The sequence below is a fragment of the Leopardus geoffroyi genome, chromosome C1 (genome assembly GCF_018350155.1).
Source record: "Leopardus geoffroyi isolate Oge1 chromosome C1, O.geoffroyi_Oge1_pat1.0, whole genome shotgun sequence".
Taxonomy (NCBI): domain Eukaryota; kingdom Metazoa; phylum Chordata; class Mammalia; order Carnivora; family Felidae; genus Leopardus; species Leopardus geoffroyi.
Window position 1 is genome coordinate 175,047,335 of NC_059328.1, and position 20,303 is coordinate 175,067,637.

Consider the following 20,303-nt stretch of genomic DNA (forward strand, 5'->3'; position numbering starts at 1 on the left):
ATGATCAGTTTTCTCACTCAGTGAGAGTAATTGCTGGTGAAATAAGTCCTCATATGGAAAAATCCTGGAATTTATGCTTGTGCTCTAATGAAAACTATCTGGAGGTGTCTGAGCTTAGTTCCAGATTGAAACTGCAGCTGTTCGTGACTGTACCCATATGTTTGGATGACATCCTGAGTTCAACTTCTCTGAATCACCACTGTAAAGGAACAGGGAAACCCCAGGGAGCTGAGTCATGGACTTCCAGGAACCATTAGCATGTTGATCTTCAGCTACTTCAATTTAGACTATAAAATGTCAAACCCATAAGAGAATGAGAACTGTAGGCCCAGAGAATGAAAGGCAGTTGGTGCCACTTCTTTTTTTACTCATAGGATCCAATAAATAGTTCTCTGTTTTTCTTGGTTCCTCCTCAATGAATGCTCATTATTTTACATTTTTATAAAAACCAGTTAGTTTGTCCAAATTGTCATTTCTTTTTCTCCCATCCAAATTCAGTCTAATACATACTCATATAATCAGGAATCCGATAACCTCTTCTTGTTAAATGCCCTACTTAATTCCTTTGATTGTAATTTTCTGAGAATAGAGAACAGAGTTTTGATTTTTTTGTAAGCTACTTTAAATATTAATAATTAAATTAATTTATACATTATTAAACTGTATGGCATTGCATACTTTTTGTATCATGCAAAGGACCTAATATATAAAAAGCATATTGAGTTAATACTCAGCTTTGAAGATATTAAAAATTGAATCTGCTTGTTCAAGTATAATGATAGAACTGAAAGATATCTACAAATGATTTAATCTCTCCCTTGGCTTTTCAAAAAGATCTTTTCTCAAAGATTTCTTTTTCATTGGATAACTTTATGGCTTATCTCACGCGAAAAACTTTATAAAGAGGAGCTCCTGGCTGTCTCAGTTGGTAGAGCATGAGACTCTTGATATCAGGGTTGTGAGTTCAAACTCCACGTTGGGTGTAGAGATTATTTAAAAATAAAAATCTTCAAAAAAAACTTTACAAAGATAACCTCTTTATCTAGCCTTCTCTAGGACATATTATTACTTGATACTCTTTTTGATCCTAACTCTATATTCTGTTTTCTTTAGATATTTAATCACATCTCAGGTATGTCCTTTATGGTGAGCTATAAGCTACTGAGATCTGAGGGAAATTAGACTCCTTTCTAAAATACAAATACACACATGCACAGACATTTTTATGCACATTTCTGGGCATCTATGGATGCCCACTCACTGTTTAATTGAGGCGTCCAGTACCTACTACAAGGAGAGACCGTCACTTGTATGTCTCTGGTTTCTGAATATGGAGATGATAATATGGAATGCAGATAAGTGGTAGTGGGGAGAGTAATGTTGATATAATAATGAAATGGCAAACAATGGTATTTCAAGGACTTTTTACTTTTTAAAGGGCTTTAATTAATGCATGCAAACTTAAAATGGCTTTAAATGAACTGACCATATATAGAAAAAATTAAAAAAAAGAAATCTCTTGCCATGTGAATTGTGGCTAATTTAAGTTCTCCTGGATTAAACATCTTTCTTTAGTTGATACATTCATCAGCAATTCCTTAAGAGAAAACATACAAAGCATACACAAAAAGGTTAATCCTGGGAAGACTAAAATAGGAATAAAATTATGGGCACTAAAAAAAAAGGTTTAGGTGTTTCTAAGATAAATTGCTTATCTCACAATTTTTTGAGAAAGCACATTAACATCAGGATGTGGATGCACAATAATTTCTTTGTTGTGTACCTGTTTCCTATCCTCATGGACTGAACAACTATGCTAAAAGAGATTAAAACCACAGAACTCCAATAAGATATATAGAAATCTGAATAATGTACCCACTTTCACCTGATTATAAGACCAAATTCTAATGCTAAATATAAATTTCATCTACAGCATTTATCATTTGGGATTATGTTTGCCTCAACTGGTATAAATAATTGAGCATTGAGGTATTTCAAGCATCTTAATTAATATACATGTAGTTGGAGTCCTGGAAAGAAAGGAATGTGCCTAAGAAGGCAAATGGCATCAGATGGAAATGTGGATCTATACAAAGGAATGAAGATGCCAGAGCATGTAACTACATGGGCAAATGTAAAAGATTTTTTTTAACATTTAAATCTCTTTAAAAGATAATTAGCTCATCAATTTGACAAATGTATCCTACTCATATAAGATGTTAATAAAATGAGGTTGGAGCATATGGCTAGTCTTTTTAGCTTCATAAATTTTCTGTAAATCTAAATGTATTTAAGTAAAAAGTTTATTTTAAAAAGATGACTAATTGAAACCAGAATAAATTTATAACATGTAAGGAAACAAAGTATATGGCAACAATAGCACAAAGGCCAGGGAAGGAAAAGTAGAAGTACACTGTTTGAGGTTTCTTGTACTATTAGAGAAATGGCTTAACATCTCTTGAAAGTAGAATGGGATGAGTCAAAGATGTATACTCTCAGCCCCCAAACAACCACTAAAATAACAACGAATGATAGCAAATAAACCAACAAAGGCAAGAAAATATTATCATACATAATACTGAATTCAAAAGACCCCAAGTAAGTAAAAAAGAAAACAAAAATAGACAGGACCAATAGAACAACAGCTAAATGAGAGACATGAATTCAAACCTATGAATGATCACATCAAATATAAATGCTCTAAGCACTCTAATTTAAAGGCAAATATTTCCTGATTGAGTAAAGCATCAAGACCAAATTATATATTGCCTAAAAGTCCATTTTATTTATGAACAAACAAGTGAAAAATGAAAAGATCTTAATATAGACTGATAAAAGAATAGAGAATGTACAAACCACTAATATCAAGAAATGAAGGTTTCACATTATTACAGATTCTAGTATAAGGAAATAGTCGTATGCGTATAAATTTGACAACTTAGATAATTGGACCAATTTCTTGAAAGACAAACTACCAAAGTTCACTCAAGAAGAAATGAATAATCTAAATAGCTTATAATTATTTTTTATTGAATTTTGTAACTACAAACCTTTCCACAAAGAAAATTCAGTCCCAGATGGTTTCACTGATGAATGCCACCAAACATTTAAAGAAGACATAATACAAATTTTACATTAACTACTCCAGAAAATTTAACAGAAAGTAAGGAGTACTTGCCAATTCAATCTGTAAGGCCTGAATTACCCTGATACCAAAACCAAAAACGACAATATGAATAAAAAACATTAGCCTCCAGGATAGCAATATCAGGTAAAAATAGGTTCCAGTTTGCATCAGGAAACAAAACAGGAAGACCCTGTTTTCAGTTTTTAAAATTTAGGTATCCAATATTATAATATTTGTACTTTTATTCTATTGAGAAAATATAAAAGGTATATTATCATGAATCTAGAATTCTTCACACTGAATTCTTTTTTTTTAATATGAAATTTATTGTCAAATTGGTTTCCATACACTGAATTCTTTTTAATAGTTTTCTGTTTTTATTTTTTATTGTGGTAAAGTAGATATACCATGAAATTTGCTATTTTAACCATTTTTTTAACATCTAATTTTGAGAGAGAGAGAGAGAGAGAGAGAGAGTGAACAACTGGGGAGGGACAGAGAGAGAGAGGGAGGGAGAGAATCTCAAGCAGGTTCTATGCTGTCAACACAGAGCCCGACATGCTCAAGCTCATGAACCATGAGATCCTGACCTGAGGTGAAATTAAGAGTTGGAGGCTTAACTGACTGAGCCACGCAGGTTCCCCTGCTATTTTAACCATTTTTAAGTGTACAACTCAGTAGCATTAATTACATTCACAGTGTTGTACAATCATTTCTGCTATCAACTGCTGAAATTTCTCATCACTCCAAACAGAAACTCTGTATGCGTTAATCAGTAACTCACCATTTATCCCTTCCTCTAGATGCTGGTAAACTCTAATCTACTCCCTGGCTCTATGAATTTGTCTATTCTGGATATACACATGGAACTATATACTATATGTTCTTCTGTGTCTGGTTTATTTCACTTTAGCATGCTTTCAAGGTCCATTCTTTTTTTTTTTAAATTTTTTTTTTCAACGTTTTTATTTATTTTGGGGACAGAGAGAGACAGAGCATGAACGGGGGAGGGGCAGAGAGAGAGGGAGACACAGAATCCGAAACAGGTTCCAGGCTCCGAGCCATCAGCCCAGAGCCCGACGCGGGGCTCGAACTCACGGACCGCGAGATCGTGACCTGGCTGAAGTCGGACGCTTAACCGACTGCGCCACCCAGGCGCCCCTCAAGGTCCATTCTTGTAGTATGAATCAGAAATTCATTCATTTTACATTCATGCATATTTGAAAATAGTTGGCACAAAAAAGAGCAAGAGTAGGCATATGATATTTTAATATAATCATTTTGATTCATTTTGTAAGATAAGTTGAAGTTTCCTAAATGAATTTTTAAAATATCAAAAGTTTACAACAAACACTATTATTCTGAAGGCTCATCCCATTACTAAAGTTTACTCCATTTTTAAGTCTTGTAAAGTGAAGAACGAGGTGATGCTTAGAGATGGGATATTATGGGATTTGAGGCGAGGATAGACATTGATATGAATCATGAAGAGGAGAGATAAACTGAGGTTGGCAGCAGAGTGGTGGCGGCACTGAGGGTGTGGTACAGTTGAAGGATGCCAGTGGTAAATTATGCTTGGTAATAAAAACACTACATTTTATTAGTGCCATATTGATTGATACTTTCACATTTCTGATGTTGAAATAGTCTAATCAACAACATATCATATTTATTCAGTCTACAGAGAATGCTACTATGCTATTATTACATTTTGATTAGGGAATTCCTTGCAGTAAGTCCATGTCACCTCAGGGAACTGTGGTCCACCAGACGGAACAATTGGAATAGAAATACTGCATCACTGGCACTTCTACTAGGGATCACGGTGTCCTTTTACTCTTTTGTTTTTAAAATAAATTTAAAATGTGTTTGTTCCAACTAAGAGAGAACATAGGATCCCAAAGGAAGTCCTGAAGAGAGATGAACATAGCAAATTTGACATGGATCCAGTGCTTTTTGTTATTGGTTCTGGAAAGAAGAAATGTGGCAATGACTAGGTCATCCTTGGCCTTTTGGTAGTTGAATCCTAAGCTTTGGTTCTACATGACACCTGCCACTTGGGGAAGAAGTGAAGACAAGGAAAAAAGAGTAGTGGGAAGACTGGGCTCCTGGCGATGATACATCACACCAAGAAACCAGTCATGGAGGATTTCAGAGACCTACTAGAGAAAGAACTTTCTGGAATAACTTGCAACATTTCTTCATTTTGATGAAATTTAATATTCAGAAACAAGGACTTTAATAGTCACTCAATTTCTTGAATTCAGATATATCCAAGGCACAAACAAAAAATTATAGCTTTGGTGTATTTCTATAAAAGGTATAATACATTTAAGAATATTTTTTGTTTTTAGGGGCTCTTGGATGGCTCAGTGGGTTAACTGTCTGACTCTTGATTTGCGCTCAGGTCCCAATCCCACGGTTTGTGACTTTGAGCCCCGTATCAGGCTCTGTGCTGACAGTGGGGAGACTGCTTGGAGTTCTCTCTCTCTCTCTTTCTCTTTCTCTCTCTCTCTCTTTCTCTCTCCCCCTCTCTCTCTGACGCTCTCCCACTCTCTCTATTTCTCTCAAAATAAGTAAATAGACTTTAACAACAACAACAAAAGAACATTTTTGTTTTTAAAAAGACAAATCTGTAAATTAATTTCCCAAGTTAAATGTTGTAGATGGAAAACAAAAACGGGAGGGTGCTAGAGTCAGGCTTTACTGAAATAGGTGAATTATAGTACAGTTCTTAAATCATGTCTACATAGCAAAAATAAATTGCTGATATAATTAACTTATTTTAACCAATATTATCATTCAACTTATGTATACTAATAAATAAGGTATTTTTTAAAAATCCTATTCTAAGTACTTCCCTTCCCTTTTCATATTGTTTCTCCTGCCCTTTATTCTTTTATTTTGCAAAGATTTTTAATTTGCACTTTTTTTTCCTGCTAATTAGGTAGTGATCTGAGTTGAAATGTGTCTTAAAAGTTTGTGACACTGAATTTAAACCAACCATTTCTAGAGAATATATAGCATTTACTATTTGGTCAGTTGCTAGGTATTCTGAGAATAAGTAAAGCCTTTTGAACTTGGCCTTTTCTTCCAGTAGTTACTCATCTTGTCCAATTATCTTTTGAATTTGAATAATATAGATAAAATAATGGTCAGGAAATTAATTCTCAAGAGAAGAGTACATTAATATTATAAAAAGTATAGTTTAATAACACAATTTCCCACTTCATAGATTATTTTATTTTTAAATTTAGCAAAAATGTTTATAATAGAAGATTCTAGTCAGAATAGTTGTATGACCAACAAGCAAGTGAAGCCTAGAGTTACAATCAGACCAGCAAGCACCAACTGATGGCATAATCCATTTGAACAGGAGCCACATTTTGATCTAGTCTATTGAATGTAAAACAAATACTTAAAGTTATCAGACCATACCTTTAAAAAAACAAAAACAAAACAAAACTTGTGCCATTCAGCAAACCTAATGGAAAGAGGAACCAAACAGTAATATGTATGTCATTAAAGTTCTCCAACAACATTCTTTAATTTTTTAATTAAAAAAAAATTTTTAATGTTTTTATTTAATTTTGGAGAGAGAGAGAGAGAGAGCGCGCGCGCGAGCACGAGCGGGGGAGGGGCAGAGAGGGAGACACAGAATCCGAAGCAGGCTCCAGGCTCTGAGCTGTCAGCACAGAGCCCAATGCAGAGCTAGAACCTGTGAACTGCAAGATCATGACTTGAGCCAAAGTCTGGATGCTTAACAGATTAAGCCACCCAGGTGCCCTTCTCCAAGTATTTTAAAGTTTTGCTTTTACATCTATAATGTTAATTATCTGTATTTACATTAATATTTAACCCCTTTGATCCCTATGAATATCTTATATAATTTTATTAACCCATAGGCTCTGAATTAAATTGCATACTCCAATACATTTTCAAAGACAGTATTCATTTTTTAGTTTAAAGATTAGAGGAGATACAGATAAAATGTCTTGAAATAATCATGCACTAGAATGATGAATTAAAAACAATCTAAAACTGTTTTAGGAAAGGATTTTCTTAGGTTTAAAAACTTTGCAGTATCTCAAAATTGACATGTTTCCCTTCTGATGTAAATACTATGCCTTTATACATAAAATATGACTCTCTGGGCTGTAGATTTCCTGCTTGGGTTCTGCCCTCTGTGTTTATCACACAATTTACAAAGTCATTTTGTGACTAATTTCCAGAGCACTGAGTCACACTGTGGCTGTTGCTTATCTTTTCTTTTTTTCCTACATGGCACTGTTTGGCCTTCATTTTTTGGTATTACTTACACAAATGAGCTTTTTCCATAGTTAAATAACTTTGTCTCATTATAGTTCGGTAGTTGTGTACTTATGTGCTTTTATTGGCTACCAGAAGCAAATTTTAATGTTTCATAACCAACATGAACATGATAGTACATCATGTAGGTATGTGATCTATTGCTTTAATTAACATCATTGTACTACAAATAGTGAAATGATATATATTCTTATTTAAGTATCTTAGAATGTGAGTTTTATTCTTCGAAGGCTTGTAAAGTATTTCCTTAGAGAGATTAGTTAATACAGGCATAAAATATTTAATTTAGTTTACAAGAATTCTAATGTTTATGCTTCATTTTAACTACCAACAATTAAAGGTAATGGAAGAAGGTTCTTTAAACATAAGGCTGCCAGGGAGTCTCTCAATCATATTTCTTTATATGTTAATATATACTATTTAAAAGTAAACCAAATCTTCAGAAAATTCCAATTAAACATGCAATTAGTAACAAATTGCTACCACAAGCTAAGAATTACAAAAAAGACTACATCTCACCAACTTCTTACAAAAATGTTCAAGGTCTTCAAGCATAAATATATACTGCATATATATTTGCATTAGAACTAAATGCAAAGTGCTGAGAACTTAATTTTGCACTGAAATATGAGTTTACTTTGTTTACAGAGAAGAGTCAATTTTCTTTATAGGGTTACAGACAATAGTCCTCCCCTACCAGCCTTTACCTCTCAGTACCCTGTTTTTCTCCCAAGAAAAAATAAGTAAAGATTATTTCTCATGGGCTAGAAAGTATATTGCCAAGTACTCACGAGTCAAATCTCTGAAGAAAGTTCTTGGAAAGATTTTTTTCAAAGCGGAGTTGAGGTTATTTTGTTTTCCCTTCCAGGCACTGAAGAGAAGACTTATCTTTTCTACTTCTTTTAAACAGATCAAGAAACTGGGGAGTGGAGAATAGTGAAAGAAATGTAATCTGATCCTACTAGCAGTGAAGGGCGAGGTAAGAATTTGATGATTATGTAGCCCAAAGTCGCTCCTGTCTATTGGAGCAAAGAGGGAGCCCCAGAGCTGGTTTCAGAGATCACAGGCAGTTGGGAATAGCCAGGCTTCCTGTTTAGGTCACTCCAATAGTATTTAGGCTAATTTCGCCAAACACTTTGAAAGGCTTTTCTATTATGGACAAAATGAAGGAAACAGAATTCAGAATTACTGTTCTTGAAGAACTATATCTTTCACTTTCCAGGATTCTTTTTATAATCAGTTAAAAAAAGAAAAAACACTTTTCCCCTCAGAGCTATATATTTTTACAATATATATTTACTATTACATTGTTACTTAATAAAATAACCTCTTTTTCCAGTTTGTTTTTTCTTCAAATTATTTTATCCACATTATCGGTATACTTAAGAAAACAATCTGAGGGCTTCTGAAGTTTCCTAGGAATAGAGAATTATCTATTGCAGAATGATGGGCTGTGAACCCTGAACCTCAGCTCTTTGCTAGTTTTGCAACTTTGGTCAATTATTTAAACTCTCTGAGCATCCATTTCTTTTTCCCTAACATAATAATAATAAAGGTTTTTAAGTTTGATATATGTAGTAAATGGATTAATACATATATGTATACGTATAAACATATATAAAGCACTTAAGACACGCACCTTCAATAAATGTAAATTTTTGTGTTTATTACTATTGTTTATATTATGATGATAATGATATTATTTCACATAATTTGTAAATTCTTAAATATGTCCAATTGTTCTGCTGTAAGTTGCTGTCATGAGGTTAACCTTTAGTGTTTTCTTTTTTTTTTTTTCAATATATGAAGTTTATTGTCAAATTGGTTTCCATACAACACCCAGTGCTCATCCCAAAAGGTGTCCTCCTCAATACCCATCACCCACCCTCCCTTCCTTCCCACCCCCCATCAACCGTCAGTTTGTTCTCAGTTTTTTTTTTTTTTTTTTAATTTTTTTTTTCAATGTTTATTTATTCTTGGGACAGAGAGAGACAGAGCATGAACGGGGGAGGGGCAGAGAGAGAGGGAGACACAGAATCGGAAACAGGCTCCAGGCTCTGAGCCATCAGCCCAGAGCCCGACGCGGGGCTCGAACTCACGGACCGCAAGATCGTGACCTGGCTGAAGTCGGACGCTTAACCGACTGCGCCACCCAGGCGCCCCTTGTTCTCAGTTTTTAAGAGTCTCTTATGCTTTGGCTCTCTTCCACTAACCTTTAGTGTTTTCATAATGGAATTATGATCATATCAGACTAAGATCACTAAAGATTTCCTATGATTTCAGAATCTGCTATTCCATTAAGGTTTCAGTCATTTGATCAAAAAATCCATCAGATTCCTGTTTTTCTCTTTTTAGATTGTCTTTGTGCCTTTGGCGTTTCTTTTTTTGTTTGTTTCATTCCTTTCATCTTTGTGTGAGGGTAACTTTTCTTCTTCTGTATTTTTAATATTTATTGAATAATTATTAGGGGTCTAGCACATAAATAACCTCATTTAATTCTCACAACTAGCTTATGAGGTGCCCAGGACAGGCCACCCCAAGATGGCTCAATTTGGCATGAAGATTATTTTTTATTTAAAAGCACTCAAAACTCAGCAGATTCAGAAAAGACTGTTTACCTTCCCCAGGACAGCCTAAAAGGATTTAGACAGAGGATCTGCTTCGGAAATAGAACTATCAATAGAGATAACTACATTATGATATGAACTAGGCATGGTAGAGAAGAACCTAGCAAGACCTGTTTGATCAAAGTCTCTAGGTCCTATTGTTTTTGATAGCCCTGCAAATGTTTGTTTACCGAATATTTACTCTTTTTTATCTTCCAGTGAATTGCATGCTTTCCGTTTGAAGTATCAGACCCCTAACCCCTCCTTAGTTCAGAGTGACACATATACCTCATTTTGCCTGTCTTTGGAATTTCCATGTCTGTTTGGATTTCCCATATGTACAAAATTAAATTTTATTTTCTCCTGTTTATCTCATGTCAATTTAATTCTTATTCCAGCTAGAAGGACCTTGAAGGACAAATAAAATTCTTTCCTCTAGACAATGGTGTAGGAGAGAAAAAATAATTTTCCCTCTACCCTTCTAGGTTCTTGGGTGAGACCACCCTATAATAAAAGATTTACAGGGAAAAACAAACAGAAGTTTAGTAACATATATACTTTCTGTATACATAGTATATACCCAGGAAAACAGAATGACTTCTTGAAGTGGCCCAAGCTACCATCTTAAACATCTCTAAAGACAAAAGATGATGTTGGGGGTGAGTGAGCCAGTTATGGGAGACTATCAGGAAAAGCACAGCAAACAAGGATTAGGTTGCTATGCAAATTTAAGTCTTTGCCTTCTCCACTGATAAATTTCTAAAGATTTAGTTATTCTCTTCTTCCTGATACAGAGAGGGAGATGCCTGTACTGATGGGGATTTCTTGTATAAACGTAAATGTCCCTTAATAAAAGACAACTTCTCCTTTTTCTTTTTTTTTTTAACTTTTTAAAATGTTTATTTATTTTTGAGAGAGAGAGAGAGACAGAGCATGAGTGAGGGAAGGGCAGAGAGAAGAGGAAACAGAACTTGAGGCAGGCTCCAGGCTCTGAGCTGTCTGCACAGAGCCCCACAGGGCTCGAACCCACAAACCCCAAGATTATGACCTGAGCCGAAGTCAGACGCTTAACCGACTAAGCCACCCAGGGGCCCCGATAACTTCTCCATTTTCAAAGCTTTTCCTGTGTCTGTTGTTTTTTAAAAAATAATGACCCTAAGTAAGAGATAGACTTTCAGTTATGGAATGAATGTCATGAGGATAAAAGGTACAACATGGGGAATACGGTCAATACTATGGTAATAGTGTTGTAATAGATGGTAGGTACCTACACTTGTGATGAGCATAGTATAATGTTAGTTCAATCACTGTGTTGAAACTAATGTGATATTATCAGCTATACTTCAATTAAGGAAATTTAAGTAAATAAAAGTTATAAAGCAAGCCCATGAAATATTAAATAAAAATAAAGCCTTTCTAACTTGGCCAAAAAACAAAAGAAACAAAACCAAAACAAAACAAAAAACCCCACAACAAAAAACAGCCTAAAATAGTCCTTATGCCAGAGAGGCATGTTTTTGGGATGACAAATCCTGCTCCCTTCTAATGGCTGTTCTACAGGTTTTGGAAGGTCAAGTATAGTTTGTGGAGCTCTGATTCACATTGTGTGGTCTGACTTCAAAGTGCAGACGCTTAAATACTCTTTTGTGTTTTCTCACACCTATTCTGTACTTCATACCAAAAAAAAAAAAAAAAAAACAAAAAAAAACAAAAAACTTTGCTGTGTGCATTAAAACTTTGGTTTTAACAATGAAACTTTGCTGCATAATTACCCCTTATTACCTCAGACCCTGCCTCTCAAGCATATTCAGTGTTCCCTTCCTACTCACATTTGTGAGGAAATTTGCCTGGTTTTGGATTGGAATGAACGCTGATTAATTTTGGCGCTAATTAACAGGCTTTGTTGGGGTAGAATTAAGCTCAGCCAATCAGATTTCTTTTTTCGAACTTGAACTAAGAACTGTAGAAAAAGTATAGAATAGGTGCCAAGCTCTTAACTAAAAAGCTGACATAGAGAAAGGGCTGGCAGCTGTAATGATATATGCAAGATGATTATGTGGAGAGAGAATGATGAAAAGAATGACAGAGAATGTACAGCCTCTGAGAGGAGATGAGAAAGAATGAAAGCAAGACAAGACTGGGAACAGGAGAGGTGAGAGAGGGTGTCTGAATTCTACAGCAAAGTCCTTCTCCAGGTCTACTTCCAGTTCTCCTAAGTACTCAAAAACATACATCCTTGTACTCAATCCCTGTTTCCCTTGTTAAAAAGATAACCGGAGGCCCAAAATGGCATCACTTAGGCCAAGTCACTAAACTGGGGCTTAATACCTAATTGCAATTTCAACCTCCCCCAGCAGAAAGGTAAATCTTAACCTGTTAGTCTGGAATTTCCTGATAAGCACCAGTGAAGTAATCTGTCACATGGGCCCTCACACATCCCCAAAGGCAGATAAGATAATTCACCCAATATTGACCTCCTGCCCTTCACTCTAAGGAAAAGTGACCTTGCCTGGAACAATCCTTTCTTTTGTTTTACTTTCTTGTTCCACCTACTTCCTATAAAAAACCTTCCATTTTGTACAACTCCTTGGAGCTCTCCTCTATTTTCTAGATGGGATGCTGCCCAGTTTATGAATCGCTTAACAAAACCAACTGGCAATTGGTTAGATTCATATCTACTTGGTTGAATTTCTGCTCTTTAGCACACTAAAATCTTGAGAAATCTTTTTTATTATGTAAAGAACTTTATTTGAAAGAGTGGCAGCTGAGACAAAATTAATTTCCCAGAAATCATCAATTTCATATTTATGTTGCATCAGTGAAAACTTTTCACCATTTTCTTCCATATAACTTACACAAACTGGAATATTCTTGTGCGGAAGAGAGCCTGGGGACATGAAGGTCAATTATTATTAAGATAAGATAGTCTGCCACTACCCTGCTTTGTGGACTCACATTTTCTCTTCTCTGAGGATTACGTGCGCTCCCTCTTGTAGTTCTGCCACCAGCTTGCCATTCCACTGTGTACAAGTCAGTGTAAGTCTAAATTAGTCGGATAAAAAAAATTTTCTCATCAACAATTTGACTCTTTGCCATTGTATCTTAAAGTTCTTTGTATCTAATCAGCATCTGGATTTTCAACTGCCCACCTAATACTAAGGTACTTTCCTTTTCATTCCTTACCATTCTGTTCACTTTTTCTTTCCAACCACCACACAACACAAATAACATTCCAGGCTCTTACTAGGAGTTTGTTTAATCATATCCAAGCTAGGAAATAGTCTTTTTTTTTTTTTTTTTTTTTTTTACTTGTTCTATATATCAGAAAACATTTCCTAATTTACCCATTAAGAATCTTTTCCATTAAAATATACTGAATGTTTCAACAAGTTCAGGTAACTAACTAGATGGGTGAGACAAATATGGAAGGAAATTAATTCCTTGAAGGAACTATGAGAACAGTACACTATGAGAAACTATGAGAAGAGTTCTCTGCTGTAGGACAGAGAACAAATTTAGGATGTCAAAAACCAAATTATACAGAAGTTTTGATAAACATCTAAAATGAAATTAAGTTGTATCACATTGAACAACTATTTTATTCATGTCTGTTTACTCTAAAGTATATGAAAGATTAGACATTCTATTGCTTTATATTTCAACCAATTACTTATCACAAAGTCACAAAGTGTGACTACAAAGGTCTTGAATTGGATTCGGCAAGGGATGAGTGTTTGGGCTTCAATTCTTTGTCTCAGCCGTCATCCTTCATCTAGAATATAAACCATGGACAGCTTGTAGTTCACTTTCCTGAGAATGAGTTTCTGAAAACTGATCAGCAAATGGAAACCATACACATTTTCAGATTTCAAATGTAAAAAAGAATGGCATCTAAATTTTATCAAATTGTATCCAGAGAAACTCTGTGTAATAGGTATGACACATACAAACATGGGTACAAAATTGCTTCTATTTATTTTATTATGAACAAAACTAATTAACTCTCAAGCCCCTATTTTTACTGATACGAAAATTCGTTTTGGTTTGGTTTGTTTTAACCATGAAGTATCTCAATTTTCTTAATTTCTGAAAGGAGTTTTCTAAAAGCAATTCTTCTCATAGGGAAGTAGGGGCTTAGATATATGTCAGGGAGTAAGGGAATACTTAGCTTCTTTGTCTACTTTTCTCTGTGGTAAATTATATTATTTGTTCAAACATATTTGCTGCACCTCCCACAGAGTCCTTCCTTGATAACCAAGAGACAAGAGGATATTTTCCCTCCACATTGACATCAAGTTTTGCTATATTGCTAGGTTTGGTTCATAGAATGAGCAGATAAAAAACAAAGAAGTAATAGGTAAGTAGATTTTTATCAGTTTTACGAGAAGTTTATGAATTTTATCATTCTGTAGTTTTTTTTTTTCATTTTCTCTGACAAATGACTCTCCTGACCCATATGATCCAGATCATTCAACGCACAAAGGTGAGTGAAAATAAATGCTTCCTTGCTAAAAACCCTGTAAATTTGGGGGTACTTTGCTATCAAGTGTTAAGTAGAAATGCATACTATACACTCTACTTATATATCTTCTTCCCTCATAGATATATTATCTTGACTGCATCCATATTATTATATTACATAATCTTGAATACAGAACTATGGATACCTGGTTACTAAAATTAGACTCCTGGACCTCATTCCTTCTGTCTTTCTGGAGCCCTATTCCCTTCCCCCCCCCCCTTTTCTTCCTATGCACTTGATTGTAGGATATGAAGTATTAGGGGGGGAATGCTTTCTGGAAATTTACTGATGATAATCAACAGTATAAACAAAATTAAGCACCAATCAATTTGAAATATGTTGTGGATTAAAACAAATTCTTGTTAGCCGTATAATCATAACAAAAAGGTTTTTAGGAATTTTATGGTCACAAGCTGACTCCATCTACAGAAAAATAAATTCTTCTCAAACTAGACTGAATTTTCACATGGAAATCAGAATGAGTGCATAAATGCAAACTTGAGAACTGGAATCATTATGTTACTTTTGTTTTGTCTAGTTCATGTTTTAATTAATAGTATATATTTTCTTATTTTTTTAATGAGAATGCTTATTGAGAAGTAGTGGTAACAGTGGGAACTTGAAGGTCTACTCATGGTTGAGGGTTATTTAGCATTCTCAAGAGAGTCTCCACAGGACTCTCAGTTATAACTTACATTATTAATAGGCAGACATCTTGAGCAAATGATTTTTCTCATGAGACAAAAAAATATTAACTAAAAAAATAGGGAAAGCTAAATCTTTCTATCATCTGTGCTTAAACATTGCATTTCACAGTTATTGCTACTTATTGATATCTTTATTTATTTATTTATTTATTTATTTATTTTTTATTTATTATTATTTTTATATCTTTATTTATTTTTGAGAGAGTGAGAGAGAGATAGAGTGAGAGCAGGAGAGGAACACAGAGAGAAGGAGACACAGAATCCGAAGCAGGCTCCAGGCTCTGAGCTGTCAGCACAGAGCCCGACGTGGGGCTTGAACCCATGAATCATGAGATCATGACCTGAGCTGAAGTTGGACACTCAACCGACTGAGCCACCCAGGCGCCCCTACTTATTGATATTTTTAAAATGTAATGTCTCAGAGGAAAAACAAAACAAGTTGAATTCCTAGCTTCTTCTTTCTAGGTTTTTAGAATCAGATATTCTATTAGATAGCATGGTAAGATTAGTTAGAACTTTCACTTTCATTAATGTGATTTTTTTTCCTAATCATATTTAGTTTGTCTAACTCCTTCTGAGAGAATCTGGAATGTATATCTGTATCTCTAAAATGTGAATAAAGAGTAAATTCTGTTGCTTTTCATTGATGTGTATAAGATTCATCATACATCTACCTCTGTGAAGTAACTCCTATGGAAGTGACATGACTGTTAAAAAGGTATCATACAATCTTAGGTCACAATAATTGACCTATATCATCTAGCATAAGGAAAGTAATACTCCCACTTCCCTTTGCAGTATTGCAGTATTTTGCTCTTATATTTGGACCATAGTTTAGGAGAACAATTGTCAAAGCAGAATGTGTTCAGAGTAGTGAGATAAAACCTAGTTTTTTTTAAGGCATACACTTTAGATATTTTAAAAGTACTTATGTCTAAAACATTTTGATTAAACCCAGAATATTTAATTTTCAAAATAGAAACTGAAAGGGTGGGGAGAGTCATTGTATTTATTATCTTAAAGTATTCAGGAGATGGTTGTGTAGAAATGACAGTAAATTTAATCTAGTTTGCTCAGAATAATTAGGTGAATGAAGATAATGGGGACATATATTTTTAGCTTATAATTAGGATAACTTTCCTACCAATTATAGTTTAAAAAGATAGGATGAGCTGTTCTATGATAAAGAGTATGTTCACTCCTAGAAGAAATAAGGGAGGGAAAGTGACATGTGGAAGCTGTTCAAAAGACATCCTGACATTAGATGAAACAACTGGACTAAAAGACCCAGAGAATTACCTCCAGTATTCAAAACTCTTGAGTCTTTCTTATGCCTTGATTAATAGTAAGGATAATATAGCTACACATGTAAAAACAATAGTATAAATAACAAACATAACAACAATAGTTAATATTTATTTAAGGCTTACTTAGTGCCAGGTATTATTCTGCATGTGCCATATTTAAGACCCATCTCATGTCCATCACCATCATGAGATGGGTCTTATTTTCCTATTTGAAGATAAATATAAATGATTCATTCATTTGTGCAAATTCAAGCAGCTAATTAATGAAAGTGGGATTTGAATCCAGATAGTTTGAATTCTGAGCATATAGTCCTAACTATTAGGTAAGACTACCTCTCTGTTTTAGATTATGTTACCTTTCTTATATGTTTCCATAACCGTAATAATAAATACTTATTGGGGCACCTGGGTAGCTCAGTTGGTTAAGCATCCAACTTCAGCTCAGGTCATGATCTCACGGTTCATGGGTTCTAGCCCCGGGTCAGGCTCTATGCTGACAGCTTGGAGCCTGGAGCCTGCTTTGGATTCTCTGTCTCTCTCTCTCTCTCTCTCTCTGCCCCTCCACTTCTTGTGCTCTGTGTCTGTCTCTTTCTCTCTCAAATATAAATAAGCATTAAAAAAAATTTTAAAAAATGAATACTTATTGTCCTTCTTAGTAAAATAGAAAAAAATTTTCACAAAGCCGCATTAGTACTTTTTAAAATTATGTATAATTTCTAACCTATAAATTCTACCTCTATTCTAAAAAAAAATTTACATACTGTTTTTGTGCACCAATAGATATTTACAATATCAAGTGCAATATTTTTGTAAAAGTGTAAAAAACAATTTAAAAATCAATAAATATGGCATATATAAATACATTGTAATATCCATTTGATGGAATACTATTTGGAAAAGTAGGTATTCATGAATATGTATAAACATGTGAGAACTTAAGAATATATCAGTAAGTAAAAAATGTGGGGCACCTGGCTAGCTCAGCTGGTAGAGCATGTGACTCTTGATCTCGGGGTTGTAAGTTTGAGCCCTATGTTGGGTGTAGAGATTACTTAAAAATAAAATCTTAAGAAAAATTCAAAATCAAGAATATCATTTACTTAACTTTGGAAATACACACAAGTAATACTGTATATTTAATAAAGATATATATGTAGAAAAAGGACACACATTTATTTTGGTTGTTCTAAAAAGGAGAGGAATACAACTGGAAAAGGCTATAAAAATTGTTCACCTTCAATGGTATTTGTAATATTTTATATCTTTTATGTAAAAATACTACATAATACTATATTTTATCTAAAATAATATGCACCATAATGTAAATACATAGAAAATGTGATGAAAATGTTAGCATATATTAATTCTAGATGATAATTACGTGGATGCTTGGTATTTTCTTTTCCTTTTCCTTGATATGTATATTTAAGTTAAAAATCAATAAGGACATATAACAACAAAAGACTAGAAAGAGAACATTTTCACTGTTCATTTTCTCAAAATTTTTAATTTTTAAAATTCTAAAATCTGCCTAAATGAAAGCAAAAAGTTTGGCATCAATGAAACATTAAAAAAAAGAAAAAGTTCTGAAACATTATTCTATTTGACCATTTTTATCACAGTGTGACTGAAAGAGTAGAGAGTCTTTTATAAAATGAGGCTGTTCTCTTTTATATTATAATTTTCAAAGTCAATGTACATGAAAGGCAAAAAAAAAGTTTCCTGGCTAACTTCACTACCAGTTTCATAGAATTGATAGCCGATAGGTGCTAATATAACAACTCTTTGGAACTAGGAAAAGCACTCCTCTTCTAAATGTACTGATTTTTCTTTTAATAGCCTTTCTCACAAAGGAGGTGACTAACCTTGGCAAGATGCGTGAATTTTAACATAGCACTCTCTTTGGCTGCCTGTCCCATGCTCGCAGGGCAACAAACATCTTTAGAATTTTACTCTAGCAATGGGTTCCCTTTTGCCTCCATTTTCTTTTTTCTTGTGACGAAAATAAATAAACAAACTTTCTTTGGTACTACTTTGCTCTTTATAGATGGAAGCATCAACTTATTTTACTATGAACTGGGTGACTAATAAACTAAAAGCTGTAATAGCATTCTTGACATGTAATCTTGACACCAGTTTAAGTCTTGCAATATCGAAGTATAAATCTTGGAACAAATACAATGCAGCACCAGGAAAAGCACACAATCCCTTGATAGATCCTGCCCTCAGAGAGCCTGGATGATTAGATAATGTGATCTTGCCCTGAATTTCAGAACACAAGACAACAGCCAACCATCCTCATGCTTTCTTTGATTGTAATCTCAGCTCTCCACGCAAAGATCAACTAAACTAAGGGAGACCCAGGTTCTTAGACTCTTAGCTCATTCTTTCAGATAAGTACAGAAGGTCATTTCGAGAAGGTTTCAGTTTCTGCACAAAGGTAATAGCATAGCCAACTTAACTCATTACAGCTTTCTCCCAATTTATTGGCCTTCTCAGCAGTTACATTTTACATTTATCCCAAGTTTTCAACCTTTCTACTATTGACATTTGGGACAGAGAATTCTTTGTTGCAGTGGGCTTTCCTGTGCATTGTAGCAACATCACTGGTCTTTATATATCAGATGCCAGTAGCAATTTCCTCTTAATGGTGACAACTAAAAATGTCTCCAGACATTTGCAGTATCTCCTGGAGGGCAAAATCTTTGCATTAGAACCATCATTCTACTTTGAGCCAAATCCTGGCAAAACTAATCACTTTTGGGGATTCTACCAAGCTGCCTGATCCTGCACCACCTGATAGTATGTCCCATATTCTTTCTCTGAAATTCTACTCTGCAAGCTTTGGACCTGCTAGGTGGCTTCTCCACAAAGTTCATCTAAATATAGAAAGTGGACATTCTTTCAAATGTTTTCATTTCAAATAAAATAAAATATCAGTGAAATACCTAATGAAATAAAAGTATATGTTAATTATAGAAAATAAGAAAAGTACAGAAAAGACCAAACTCAAATAAAACTTTATTCATATAGGGACGCCTGGGTGGTTAAGTTGATTGAGCTTCTGACTCCTGATTTCGGCTCAAGTCATGATCTCACAGTTCATGAGTTAGAGCCCCTCATGGGGCTCTGTGCTGACAAGGCAGAGCCTGTTTGGGATTCTCTCTCTCCCTTTCTCTCTCTCTGCTCCTCCCCCACTCATGCTCTCTCTCCCTCTCCGTATGTCTCTCTCTCTCTCTCTCAAAATAAACTTAAAAAAAAACAACACACACATTACTCATATGTATTGCCCAACTCTAGGCATTACAAAACTTATTTTATATATTCTCTGTCATGGATAGCTCTATACACATGCATGTACATTATACATTTCTGTTTTCAAAATGAGATTACATTGTGTCTATCTGTATGTAGTCTTTTTTTTTTAATCATTTAACATGTTTTTGTACAGTATATAATCTTTAAGAGAGAGAGCACATGAGAGCAAGCCAGGGAGACAGAGAGAGGGAGAGAGAAATTCCAAGCAGGCTCTGCACTGTCATCACAGAGCCTGAGGTGGGGCTCCAACTCACAAACTGTGAGATCAAGACCTGAGCTGAAACCAAGAGTTGGAGGCTCAACCGACTGAGCCACTCAGGCGCCCTTCTAATACATTACTTTAATAGTTCCATGCTATTTAATTACAAATGTTTCATTATTTAGTAA

At 34.5% G+C, this 20,303-nt stretch overlaps 1 protein-coding gene across 3 annotated transcripts in view; it reads right to left on the bottom strand.

The window, feature by feature from the left end:
* TFPI (tissue factor pathway inhibitor) overlaps nt 1-20,303 on the bottom strand; it is a 105,718-nt gene that overhangs the window by 61,891 nt on the left and 23,524 nt on the right. The window contains exon 1 of one of the 3 annotated variants that reach the window (XR_006713032.1): nt 8,248-8,522. The exons of 1 other annotated variant lie outside the window; for it this stretch is intronic. The gene's annotated coding sequence lies outside the window, so the exon portion shown is untranslated. Of the gene's footprint in view, nt 1-8,247; nt 8,523-20,303 lie in introns of those variants that run through there. One more of the 3 variants, XM_045480455.1, reaches the window with a different exon arrangement.